The sequence below is a fragment of the Mus caroli genome, chromosome 16 (genome assembly GCF_900094665.2).
Source record: "Mus caroli chromosome 16, CAROLI_EIJ_v1.1, whole genome shotgun sequence".
In the NCBI taxonomy this organism is placed as follows: Eukaryota; Metazoa; Chordata; class Mammalia; order Rodentia; family Muridae; genus Mus; species Mus caroli.
The window spans coordinates 6,608,488-6,621,362 of NC_034585.1; positions in this window are offsets into that span (position 1 = coordinate 6,608,488).

A 12,875-nucleotide genomic window follows, 5' to 3' on the forward strand; every position below is an offset into this window, starting at 1 on the left:
GGGAAGGGGAAGAAGGGGAAAGGGGAAGGAGAAGGCAGCTGAGCAAGCCATGGGGAGCAAGCTAGTAAGGAGCGTTCTTTCATGGCCTTTGCTTCAGTTCCTACTTTCAGGTTCCTGCCCTTGATTTCCTACCCTGACTTCCTCCAATAATGGTCTCTGATGTGGAAGTTAAGCCAAATAAACTTTTCTTCCTCAAATTGCTTTTGGTCATTATGCTTTATCCCAGTAATAGAAACCCTAAGACAGATGGTTAGATAGGTGGCTGGGTGAGTGGGTGGATGGATGGATGGATGGATGGATGGATGGATGGATGGATGGATGGATGGACAAAAAAAAACAACTATAACTATGCAGAGAGAAGAATAATAAGTATATGGAAAGATGAGGGGAAATGATAATGATGATAATTTGTGGGAAGACCTGAGAGAGGGGTGCACAGAGCCCAGGTCATCTCAGAGAGCAGCTTATACCAGTGCCAGAGGCACTGCTATCTTCCGTTCCTCTGAGGACCAAGCACATTCCAGAGCAAGTTATAAGCCCTTGCAGGAAAGAACCGCGACCACTACTCAGGCTCAGCCACTAGGCAGCAGATGAAGCTGCATCCGCCACACTGTAAGCTCATCTCTCTCTCCTCTTAAGGAAGGCTGGGAGGGGGAGGGGTGCATCCCCAAGAGGTACAGGAGCAGTCTGGATGATGACCCCTCAGGCTGGGTTGCAGTTTTTGCATTCCCCAGTGTTCAGCTTGGTGCCTGGTGTGACTGTGATTCCATGACAATTAGAGTTGTCCCAGAGTTTGACTGGACACTGGGAGTCATGCCCATTGTAGTATCTCCAACAGCAAGAGGAGATGTGACTTGTCAGATGAAGAGTCCACTCTCTATGATGACCACACTACGAGAACCAGGAACCGGGGTGCCGGCTTTTGAGGTGCCTGGAGGATGGCTGACACCCAGGTGGCATCATTTCCATATTTCCGAGTCATTTCTCACCACCTGTTTGGCTTCACCCTTTTGTGCTCCAAAGCCAAGGAGTGTGTCCTCCGGTGTAAAGTTACTCAGATTCCAGAATGGATGACTTGCTCCCAGCTTAGGGAGCACTGTGGAAGCGGATGCTTGAGAAAACAAGTTGGAACACTGGGGCCACATGAAATTCAGCTCAGAAAGAATGCCAGCCTAATTCAGACGAGCATGTGAACACGTTCTGCACCTTGTTTTGCTTCTAAGAATCAATTATTCACCTGGCCCAAATGGTGGCAGGTTTCCTTTCCCCAAGGGAACAGATTTCGGAAACTGGAAGGGAAGGTGGGCAGAGAGGAGATGGCAGAGGAGAAGAGTGGCACATGACTTCTGCTGTAGGCTGTGAGGTGGGCACAGGGAAACCACTGACATCTTCCAGGACAGCTGCAGCCTCCTGCAAGGTTATCCAAAGCGGGCACAGCTCAAAAGAGACTCAATAAAAGTGACTCATCCTTACCCAGTGTGAGCCAACTGAGCCGCCTGGGGCTCTGTGAAGTGTGTCCCCAGGTGCAGAGTTACTCAGATTCTGGAATGAGTTTTGCCTGGATAAAGGGCATTAAAAATGTCTGCACCCATAGAGGCCAGCTGCTATGTGGAGACATCAGCTGACAAGAGCCACCTTCATTGAGCCCCGGGCTGGAGACAGACAGGGTCATACACTCTTAGAAGCATCTGTCTTCCCATTTGGGATCCTGTTCTATGGCCGCCTGGCTGTGTGACCTTGGGAGGGACATCACCTCTCTGGTCTTTACACCCCTGACTGACCACAAAGTACCCTCCATATTCCGACACCCACAAACAGCTACTGATACTGCCTTTGCTTTTGTTTGGTTTTGGTTTGAAACAAGATCTCGTGTATCCTTGGCTAACCTCAAGCTGACTATGGGCCTGAGGATGGCCTTGATCTTACGATCCTCCTGCCTCAACCTCCTGAGTGTTAGGATTACAGGTCTGTGCCACCATGCCTCATGCAGTTTTGAAGCACTAACCCAGGTTTCATGCACACCAGGCAAGCATTCTAACACTGAGTTACATCTCCAGCCCTAACATCTTAACTGTGGGAGCCCAGTAGTGACAGCTACAGGTGCCTAAATGCAGTTGTCCAGGTTCAAATCCCAGCCCTGTTGTTTCCCAGCTCTGTGAGTTCAGGCTTACTGAACCTCTCTGAGTCTCTGTTTCATTATATCATATAACCAGTGAGAAAGAGGGGCATAGTATCCCAAACTTCTAAATACCCTCTTGCTTGTTCCTTCTGCTTGTGAATGGAGCCAGGGCCTTATACCTGTCAGACAATACCCAACCAGTAAGCAACAGCCCAGTGCTTGCAGCCACTTTTGGACTGGATCCCCATCATCCAGGTGTATTAAGGCTGGAGTTCCATAGTTGTTCTCTTTTGGGGCAAATGTGGGAACATCTACAAGCCACACATTTGCAAAGGTCCCTAGCCACCTGCTTTCTCTCTCTCTCTCTCTCTCTCTCTCTCTCTCTATATATATATATATATATATATATATATAGTTCACACAGTGCTCGCTTGTGATGTCTCCCTCAGCTGTTTTCTCATCCTATCCATTTTCTTCTGCAAGCAAACTGCAGCAGAGAACCTCACGCTGTGGCTGAATGGGTGGAGTGCATCCAGAACCCTAGGGTTCAGTCCCCAGCATCAAGCAAGTGGGCCAGGCCTGTAATCTCAGCACTTCCAACGTGGGAGCAAGAGGATCAAATTCTCCTTGATCAAAGAGGATCAAATTCACCCTGAGCTACACTGTTAGTAAGAGTCTAGCCTGGGCTACACGAGAATCTGACCCCAAAATGAACAAACTAACAGACAAATAAATGAATGGAATCATAGTTGAGTCGTAGCAATTTCTCTCCTGAAACCCCTCCCAAAGCCCGGTGCAGTAGGTCCACATGTGGAATCCCAGCACAGAGGGTGGGGTGTGGTGGGGGGCAGCAGGGCCAAGGCAGGAGATTGAGTTCCAGGCCAGCGTGCACTATATCTTGAGACAATGCCTCAAAACGAACAACAACGACAATGATGACGAAACCCACTCCACGAAACCCACTCCGACAATCCCCAGTGCTCATCACCATTGTTTCTGAGCCCCGAGCAGCCCTGCTGAGCTGGGATTCCCTTGGCTCGGAAAACTCCAACCACACTGCTTTCTTTAAAATTAAATATTAATTTCAGCTATTAATTAAAGTAGTAAATGATTTAACACATTCAATTAAATAGTGTGATTTAAAATTTAATAGAAAACACACCAAGCACACTCCTGCCTGAGCACTGTTGTCATCCTGTCGCCTGTGTGGGACAGCTAGCTTTGTCTCCATCTGCCTATTGGGAGGAAGAAGCTGTCAGGCCTCTCCTCCAGGAGACCTTACCTGACCATTAGGGGACAGTGTCACCAGGCTGGGGACTCACAAACCCACCAGCAGATGGCACACCAGCAGACCACTACAGAGGCTTATCCTCAGCTGCCTTGCCTGGACATGCCTGGGAGACTCCTCCTCGTGGACAAGTGGACAATGGCTGACTGCTGAGAGACAATCTCTATGCTTCCCCTCCCCTCCCTTCCCCTCCCCTTCCCTTCCTTTCCCCTCTCTTCCCTTCCCTTCCCTTCCTGACTCCTCCAGAAGAAATCCTCTCAGTGACTCCTCTACATGAGAATGGCCTCTTCAAACCTCGTGTGGTAGTGTCTTGCACCTATAATCCTAGCAGTAGGGACAGAGGTGGGAGACTCTAGAGTGTTTGAGGCCAGCCTGGACCACCTCATCAGCCTTGCCTATAATAGTACAGAGAACACGGACCAAGTTCAATAGACCCAAGCTGCACAGTAGCACACAGCGCCAGGCCAGACCTCACAGTGCAATCCCAGAGTGAATGCAGAGCTCAGGCAGACACTCCCTGAAGAAACCAGCCCTGTGTCCTTCACCAGACCCCCAAGGTTCTGCTGGCCCAGTCATGGATTCATATACTCGTTCAATAGACGTGTCCTTCCTGTTAGGCGCTGGTAGCACACAACCTTTAATCCCAGCACTGGAGAAGCAGAGGCAGGTGGATCTCTGAGTTCGAGGCCAGCCTGGTCTAAGAGTGAGTTCCAGGATTGTCAGAGCTACACTGAGAAACATTGTCCTGAAAACAAAGCAAACAAACAAAGGCCCTAGTAGACATCCTAAATACTTACTCTGGGCTGCTCAATACTAGCTACTTATAAGGAGATAGCTCACGAGCTATGACTAGAAAGTGCTAACCTAGAATGTGGGAGACCCTGAGTTCAATCTCTAGTACTACCGCATCGACAGAAAAAATGCATGGGTCACAGTGTCCTGCTCCAAGGCTTCACAGTCATGTCTAGTTCCTCCACTAACCCATCCACTCATCCACCCACTTGTATGTCTGCCCACCCATCGATCCATCTCCCTCTTCATTCCCCATCTACCCATCCATCTACCTACCCATCTGCCCTCCCATCCATCTATCCATCCATCCATCCATCCATCCTACCCACAGACCCATATGGCCACCCATCCATCCATCCGTCTGTCAATCCATCCACTCACTCACCTATCCTCCTGTCAATCACTCACCTGTGAGGGAACTATTGGACAAGCTCTACCACAAGCCAAGCATGGTTCAAGGACTTGGGAGCAGGGCAGTGACATGAGTAGTCATAGCCTTTGTCCCACATAGCATATATTTCAGTAAACGCTGTTCCCACATGTACACAACAGGTCTGTACACTCCTGCAATGTCGCTAAGCACTTTGTACGTCTTAAGTGTGGCTATAACTTTCACAGACTGGGTAGTTGAGGTCTGGAGCTCAAATAAATTAACCAAACTCCTCAGCTGGTCAGGGGTGGGCTGAGGTCCCCATCAGCTCGTTTTCTCCTGTTTTGATATTGTCAATTTTGTTGGTTTTGTTGTTTGTTAGTTGGTTGGGACAGTAGTGGGAATTGAATCCAAAATCTTGAGCATGCCAGGCAAGCACACAGCGAGCCACATTCCCGGCTAGAACCTACACACTCTCTCATGCTACTCAACGTCCCTACTGACTATCCAAAGAGACAAGAAACACGGCCAGGCATGGTGGTTCACAACTCAAGGGATTGGAGGGTGGCTGCCAGCGTGAGACCAGCCCGAGTCATACAGCAAGACCCTGGGTCAAGACAAAGGAAACCAGAAAAAAAGTGAGGAAGAAAAAGGAAACCCAGAAAGGTATCAGATGGCAGGATGTGCTCTGCACAGAACTAACACTAATCATGAGAGCTGGTGTGTGTGTGTGTGTGTGTGTGTGTGTGTGTGTGTGAGACTCGGTCCAGCCCTCACAAGGCCCTGGGTTCAAACACCAGAGTGAGGGAAAATAAGAGAAATGAAATATCATTAAAAAAAATCCGTAAGTTATAGCATAGCCATGACTCTCAGAACTAGGCCCAGGGAAACAGAAGCCAAGACCTGAAATTCGCTTTTTCTGAGAAAGCTAGGAAGGGATTAGGGAGGAGAAAGGCTTTAAGCATCCTCTAAAAGAGTAAGTAGAATTTAAAACACAAAAGAAAAATGAGGAGGAGCCCAACTGGGGACAAAAGCGATCAGGAACTCTGACAGCCTCTGGCAGATGGAGGTGTAGGGCCTCTTCCCAGGATATCTGAGGAGGCCGAAGTTTCTCTTCTGGCCACAAGGAGGCGCTAGAGTCAAGGCTGGGAACTGCAGAAAATGGCCCTGAGTGACTTACAAGGCTTCTGTGACAATAAGGGTTTATAAAGAGATAGGAAAGCCTGAATGGGACCCATAAGAAAAATTCACGTACTTCTTATCCTGTATGTGCATGCGTGCATGTGTGCATATATGCATGTGAGCAACAAAATAATTTTATGATTCCAGTCACCACAGAATGAGGAGTGGTATTAAAAGGAAGGGTCACAGCTTTAGGAAGGTTGAGAACTGCTGCTCTGGAGGGGTGAACCCATGTAAAACGCACTGGCTAAAGTGGCACTTTCCAGCCTCAGAGCTGCTCATATTTGAGCAGATGATTTCTGCATGGTCTAGGACATTGTGGAGCGTCCTTGGCATGTGGTGCAGCACCCACGCGAGGCCAGTAGCTCTCTCCCATCTCAACAAGCGAGCAAAATGTCTCCCGAGATTGCCAGTGTTCCCTGGGATGCAAAACTGCCAGGCTAAGGCTGCGGTGGTGCTCCACTTCCCAAATAGGGGACCGGGAGCAGACAAGGTCCTTCTCTGTGCCTGGTTCTCTTACTGAACAACTGCCAGGTATTGACTGCATTTGGTGGGAACATTGGGTGGGCAGGTTATGTTATCGACCTCAGACACCTTCTGAAGACATTCTTAGCCTCCGGGTTGGTGGAAGCTAGGGGGTCATACGTTTCAACTGGATTTGCCTAGGAGCCATAAGACCGACGTTGGATTGAACTCAGAAGTGGCCAAGGAATACCTATGACAACCCAAGACGATTTGTCTCCAACACACACCTTTCCGGCTTTTGGCAATCACAGGAACCTGAATCCGTCAGCCTTGTGGAATCTGGACACAGGTGTAGCTTCCTCACTGGCCACCGAAGACTGTTTAAAGGAATAAGCATGTGGCCTTCGTTTTCAGGTGTTAACCCCAAAGGCTTTATTTTAGTGAATTGCTTCTTGTTTTTCTAAGTATTATTATATTTTATTAATATAAATATTATTAATACATATTAAATAAATAGACAGGTGGGTAGATTTTTAAAAATAGACAATCTTTAAAAACTGGATAAGGTGGCCCACACTTGTAACACTGGTGTGAGGAGGTAGAGACAGGAAGAGCCTGGGGCTCGCTGGACAGACAGCGTCACTAACACAATTATCAGTAAGCTCCAGGCTCAGTTAAAGACTGTCTCAACAAAATAAAGTGGATGGGTCCTCGGTGGCTCACACACACACACAGCAAAACACACATAACAAAAGGAAAATTAAAATAAGTTCCTTGATTCTTCACAAATACAGGACTATGAACTTCAAATGTAAGCTCTCCACTGACCTTAACTTAACCGAAAAGCAGGCATCTGCCACCATTTTATAGAGCAGTGGACTGAGGCCAATGTCACAAATAAAGGACACAGTGAAAAATCTAAATGTCCTGCCTCCACTTCAGAACTCCAGGATCTACCGCCTCACACATTGGAAGGTGGAATTACCAGAAAAAAGTCCCTCCAACTAACCTTAGAGAGGGAAGCCAGGGATGAAAGACAGATCTCAGAGGAACTGGAAATAGTCTAGGTGTTATTAAATTAGAGGTCCTGCTTTCTGGGAACTGTGACTGACCCATCCACCTTGACTTGTTTTGTTTGTTTAGTTGGTTGCTGTTGCATCTGTGTTATGTTCACATGTGACATTCACATGTTGGATGCCCTGCTCTATGTGTTAGTGTTCACATGTGACATGCACAGGGCTGCTCTAGGTGTTAGTGTTCACGTGTGACATTCACAGGCTGGATGCCCTGCTCTGTCTATGTGTTAGTGTTAACATGTGACATTCACACGTTGAATGTCCTGCTCTGTGTATGTGTTAGTGTTCACATGTGACATGCACAGGCTGGATGCCCTGCTCTGTGTATGTGTTAGTGTTCACATGTGACATGCACAGGCTGGATGTCCTGCTCTGTCACTCTCTCCCTTATTCCCTCAACAGAGTCTCTCACTGAACCTGAAGCTAGTCTGGCAGCCAGAAAGTCCAATGGCCTCCTGTGCCTGCTCCCACAGAGGTGGAGTGCGGGGTGTGCTGTCACTCCCAGCTTTTTCCTGATGCTGAGGATTAGAACTCAGTTTCTCACGCTTGGTCAGCAAGCTCACTTACCCTGGTCTCCCTAAGCCATATCTTGTTGGAATTTGGTGAGTGTGTCACATGGAACAAACTTACTTCTCTGTCATACAGAGCATTCATCACAGAAGTTCTACATAGCATGATTTCCCCTGCAAGAACAAGTAAGAATATTTCTAATCAGAAAGCATGAATTCTCCCTTTCACTGGGGTGAGTAACTGGCAGCTTGAGCTGGTCTTAAGAAACTTTTTTAAGGGATGCAGAAGCCGCCAAAGCCTCTAGAGTTGTCAAACACCTGTGGATCACCCTGTTGACTAATCAGGATCTCCAAGAACAGCTGACTATAATAAATAGGATAAACAATTTAGCAAACTGACTTTTAAAGCAAGTACAAGAACAATTTGTAGACAATTCCATTAACAAATATCATCTAAACTGAAGAGCATTGATTTGTGCAAGTTCCATCTTTGTTTACATGTTCATTAGCCACTGCCTGATGTGAGCCAAACATCAAATGCCGTGTGCAATCTTGGGTGCACCCAAGGACCCTGAAAAGCTTACATCAGTATTCCCATTTATGGATGAGCTACCTAAGGTACAGTTCAGTGGCCATCTTTTCTGAACCAAAAAGTGATAAACAACATTATACTGATAGAAGCAATGACACAGGCTAAGCATGTTGCTCAGCTGGCAGAGTGCTTACCTATCATGCAAGAGGTCCTGGGTCTGAACTTACCATGGAGGTGTACACATCTGTGAACCCAGCACTGAAAGGCACCGGCTGGTAGGGAGATCAGAATTCCAAAGTCATCCTCAATTACTTAGGTAGTTCAAGAGTAGCCTGAAGTACATGAGACCTTGTCTCAAAAAAAGGAAGGCCAGGCCCGTGGCACGTGCTTTAAATTTCAGCACTTGGGAGGCAAAAGCAGACAGATCTCTGTGAATTCAAGCCCAGCCTAGTATACAAAATGAGTTGTAGGCCAGAGAGAGTTACACAGTGAGACCTTCTCTCTGAGAAAAAGAAAGAGACAGAGAGACAGACAGACATGGAGGGAGAGACAGAGGAAGAGAAAGAAAATCAATGGCATGGAACAGGACTCATCCTATGGAAAGTCTCAGAAAAATCCAGAACATGCAAAATTCTCTGGTATGTTGGGCTGGAGAGACGGCTCAGCGTTAGGAGTTGCTCTTCCGGAGAACCTGGATTCAGTTCCCGGCACAGATGTGGTGGATCGTAACCATCTGCAGCTTGAGTTCCAGAAGAATCAATGCTGCCTGTGGCACAAGATACATCGACATATATGCAGGCAAAACACTCATACGGATAAAATAAAATATGTCTCTTTAATTCCCTGATATCAAAGGGAACTCACTTTCCAAAAGCAAGAAAATTAACATTTGCACTCACTGGATCCTCCAAGCACATGCAGATGCATGGTGCCCCATATCCAGAGAGTCCGTCGTTCTATTTTGCATCTATTCAATACATTCTTATAGCTCCCATGGTGGGTCATCTTGATTCTTCCCTTGATTGGACCAAGAATCAAGTGCCTAGGAGACTAATAAAGCTCACATCTGTGTGTGTCTCAGGACCTTTCCAGGGAGGATTAAGTAAGTGAGAGAGAGCTGCATGGGTGTGGGTGGCTCCATCCCATAGGTTGGGAAGTCCAGAGAGGACAAAAGGTAACAAAGGAGAAGGCACATTGCCTTTGAGTTTCCATTGCTGTGAGGGAACACCATGACCAAGGCATCTCTTACAAAGGACAACATTTACAGTTTCAAAGGCTCAGCTCATTATCATCAAGGTGGGAGCATGGCAGCATCCAGGCAGGCATGGTGTGGGAGGAGCTGAGAGTTATGTATCTTGTTCCAAAGGCAAACAGAAGACTGGCTTCCATGTGGCTAGGAAGCTTTCAACGCCCATCCCCCACAAGGTCATACCTATTCCAACAAGGCCATACTTCCTAATAGTGCTACTCCCTGGGCCAAGAATATTCAAACCATTCACACACTGTGGTGGTTTGAATGAGAAACCCCCGTTTGTTCAGGTTTTGGTCACTCAGACACAACATTTAATTGGAACCTTGGCAGCATGCTGCCTTGCTGGAGGAAGTGTGTCACTGGGGTTGGCCTTGAGTGTTTATGGTCTGCTCTCTGTTCTGTGCTCTGAGTGAATGAGGCCTCTCAGCCTCCTGCTCTGACACCTGCCTCAATACTCACCTTGCTCTGCCATATGGATTCTCCCTCTGAAACTGTAAGCCCAGCCAAACTCATTCTTCCTTAAGTTGTCTTAAGGAAAAATAAAACCTTCCTCCTTTAAGCTGCCTCCCCTGGATATCGAATCACAAGATAAGAAGCCTGACTAACACAGCTCCTGCAGGTCACTTGTTATTTAGGAATTGGAGATCTATTGATGAGCTGAGAAGACAACATTGTCCCAAGGATGCATTTCCTCATAGGGACCAGAATCACCCAACCTCCTGTAGCTGCACCCACGATCTCATAGGGTGTCACCCCTCCATGGAGCTCCGAGTATAAATTGCTTGAGATCAAACGTATTCAAGGCAAGGGGTCCAATTCCATAGTGTCTAGGGGCAGAGTCTTCTAATGAGATGAGAAGTCAATCAAAATCATTAGAAAGTGGTCTTGAGGCAACGGCTGGTAACATGCTTGCCACACAAGCATTAGAATCCAAGTTTGGTGCTCAGAATCCACATTTCTTCAAACTAAGAAAGACTTCTCAACAGTTACTACTAACAGGTCATCTTAGTTATGGTTTTACTGCTGTGAACAGACACCAGTTGACGAAGTCAAGTCTTAAGGACAGCATTTAATTGGGGCTGGTTTACAGGTTCGGAGGTTCAGTACACTATCATTAAGGCAGGAGCATGGCAGCATCCAGGCAGGCAGGGTGCAGGAAGAGATGAGAGAGTTCTACATCTTCACCTGAAGGCTGCTAGTGAAAGACTGACTTCCAGGCAGGTACAATGAGGGTCTTAAAGCTCATGCCCACAGTAACACACCTATTCTAACAAGGCCACACCTCCAAATAGTGCCACTCCCTGGGCTAAGTATATTCAAACCATGACATAGGCAGATAAATGCCATATCCCATGCTGCATGTACCTCACTGTTTTTTTGCAGCTAAACAGAATTGTGTCTGTAGTGCATTCTTTAACACAAGCACTTTCCAATCTGCAATAAATATGGAACACTTCTCTCTGGTCCTTTTTCAATGTTCTGAAGCATAAAGACTGGTAATTAGTTGAACCAAGTTGAGTCCTAGAGGACCCATACACTTCCTGGGCTTTGAACGCCATGTACGTATGGCTGACTTCTTCATTCATGAGCCTCCCTCATTCCTCTCTGATTCAGGCTGGGGACATCCCACACCTGCTTGGCCTGTCCTTGGTGTTAGGTCACAGGCTTTGCAGTTTCTGAAAGCCTCAGGCACATCCCAGATTGTCCAGTCTTTTGTATATTCCTTTGGACCAGCTTTCTGCATCTTCCTGCTTCCCTCATTAATAAGTCAAATGTAATTCTGGCACAATTATGGTGCCTTTGTATAAAAGTATGCTTCATAACATTTTGAGAATTGCATTTGAACAATCATTATAAAAAATATGGTAATCCCCACCCTCTCCTGTATATTACATTTTGTTCTTTCCAGATGGCTTATGGGAAGAAAAGTTATAAAAGCCGTGACTCACTGCCTCTCAACCAAAGTAAACCTGGAAGTGGATGTTTCCACCAGACTCTGAAAGCCAGCATCAAGTCTCCAGGGGTTCTGCATCTAAAACGCGTTCAGCAGAATCTACCTGGCCTACCTAAAGTGTTTGGGAATGGAGAAGGCACTATGGAGATATTTGTTTCAGTCTATGTAATTAGAGGATAAAAACGGGAAGATTCAAGCCCCAAACTGACTGCTCCAGGAGGTGATGACTCACGCCCATCATTGGGAATTCGTTGATCAATCCAAAACTAACTCTGAGCAATTAGGCAGCTCCATCTGACAGACCCGGCTCTTCTATAACAGGATGCAAGTTTGTGTCTTACATATGCTTTTCAATTCTGTTTGTAGGTTCAGTTTAGTGTTTCACAAGTTAAACTTGACAAGGCAACTCTCTGTGCCAAGAAAGTTTTTGAAGGAAATATCACACACACATGCCCCATGAAACCTACTTGAAATTTTTTGAAAGTGAAAGAGATTTTTTTTTAAGTTACATTTATTGGAGGCAGGGAGACCTTTGTGATATCACACATACGTAGAGGTCAGAAGACGCCTTGCCTGAATCACAGCTCTCTTGCACTATTTGTATTCTGGGACGAACCGAAGTTATCAAGCTTGGCAGCAAACTTCCTTACTCATAAGCCATCCTAATGACCCGAGAACTGTTTTTTACCTTTTAAAGATAGAGTTTTATGAAGCCCAGACTGCTCTTGAGTTTGTTAGTGTAGCTGAAGATGACCTTGAACTTCCGGGCATCTTAATGAAGCCAGCTAAAGAGACAAAGAAAACTGGGGGGTGGGGGGGAGGGCGGAGTATGGGAGAGAAAGAAGTCCCTCATCCTGGCATCTGGTTGCAGCTTTGAAGCTTTTTGCCATCTGAGAGTAATGAATTCAAACATAACTACCATTGGCAACAGATGGTCCCTTTATAGGAACAGTATTTCTTTTACCTGAGTTGTTCAGATACAATGTTAAAATAGCAATGGTCTACGCTCACGGCCTGAGTGTACAGGACCACACAGAGCTTTTTCCATTCCCGGCTGTAAACCTGAAACTCTCTAGGAATCTCACAAGAAGCCCCACTTACAGCCAAAGCCCCAGTGAACCTCCTGGGCCACATAACCGTCTGCAAGCTCCTCTGGACCACACTAGGCTCCAGTTTATCAAGCAAAGCCTCTGGAGCCATTAAAGTGCCCGTCTGCTGTGAAGACTCTGGAGAAGCGCACAGCCACGCCCGGCTTCCCGGACTCTTTCCCCTGCGCTGCTCTGACGAGCTTCTCAAAACTGTACTCAAAACTCTACCTGATAAATTCCGGCTCTGC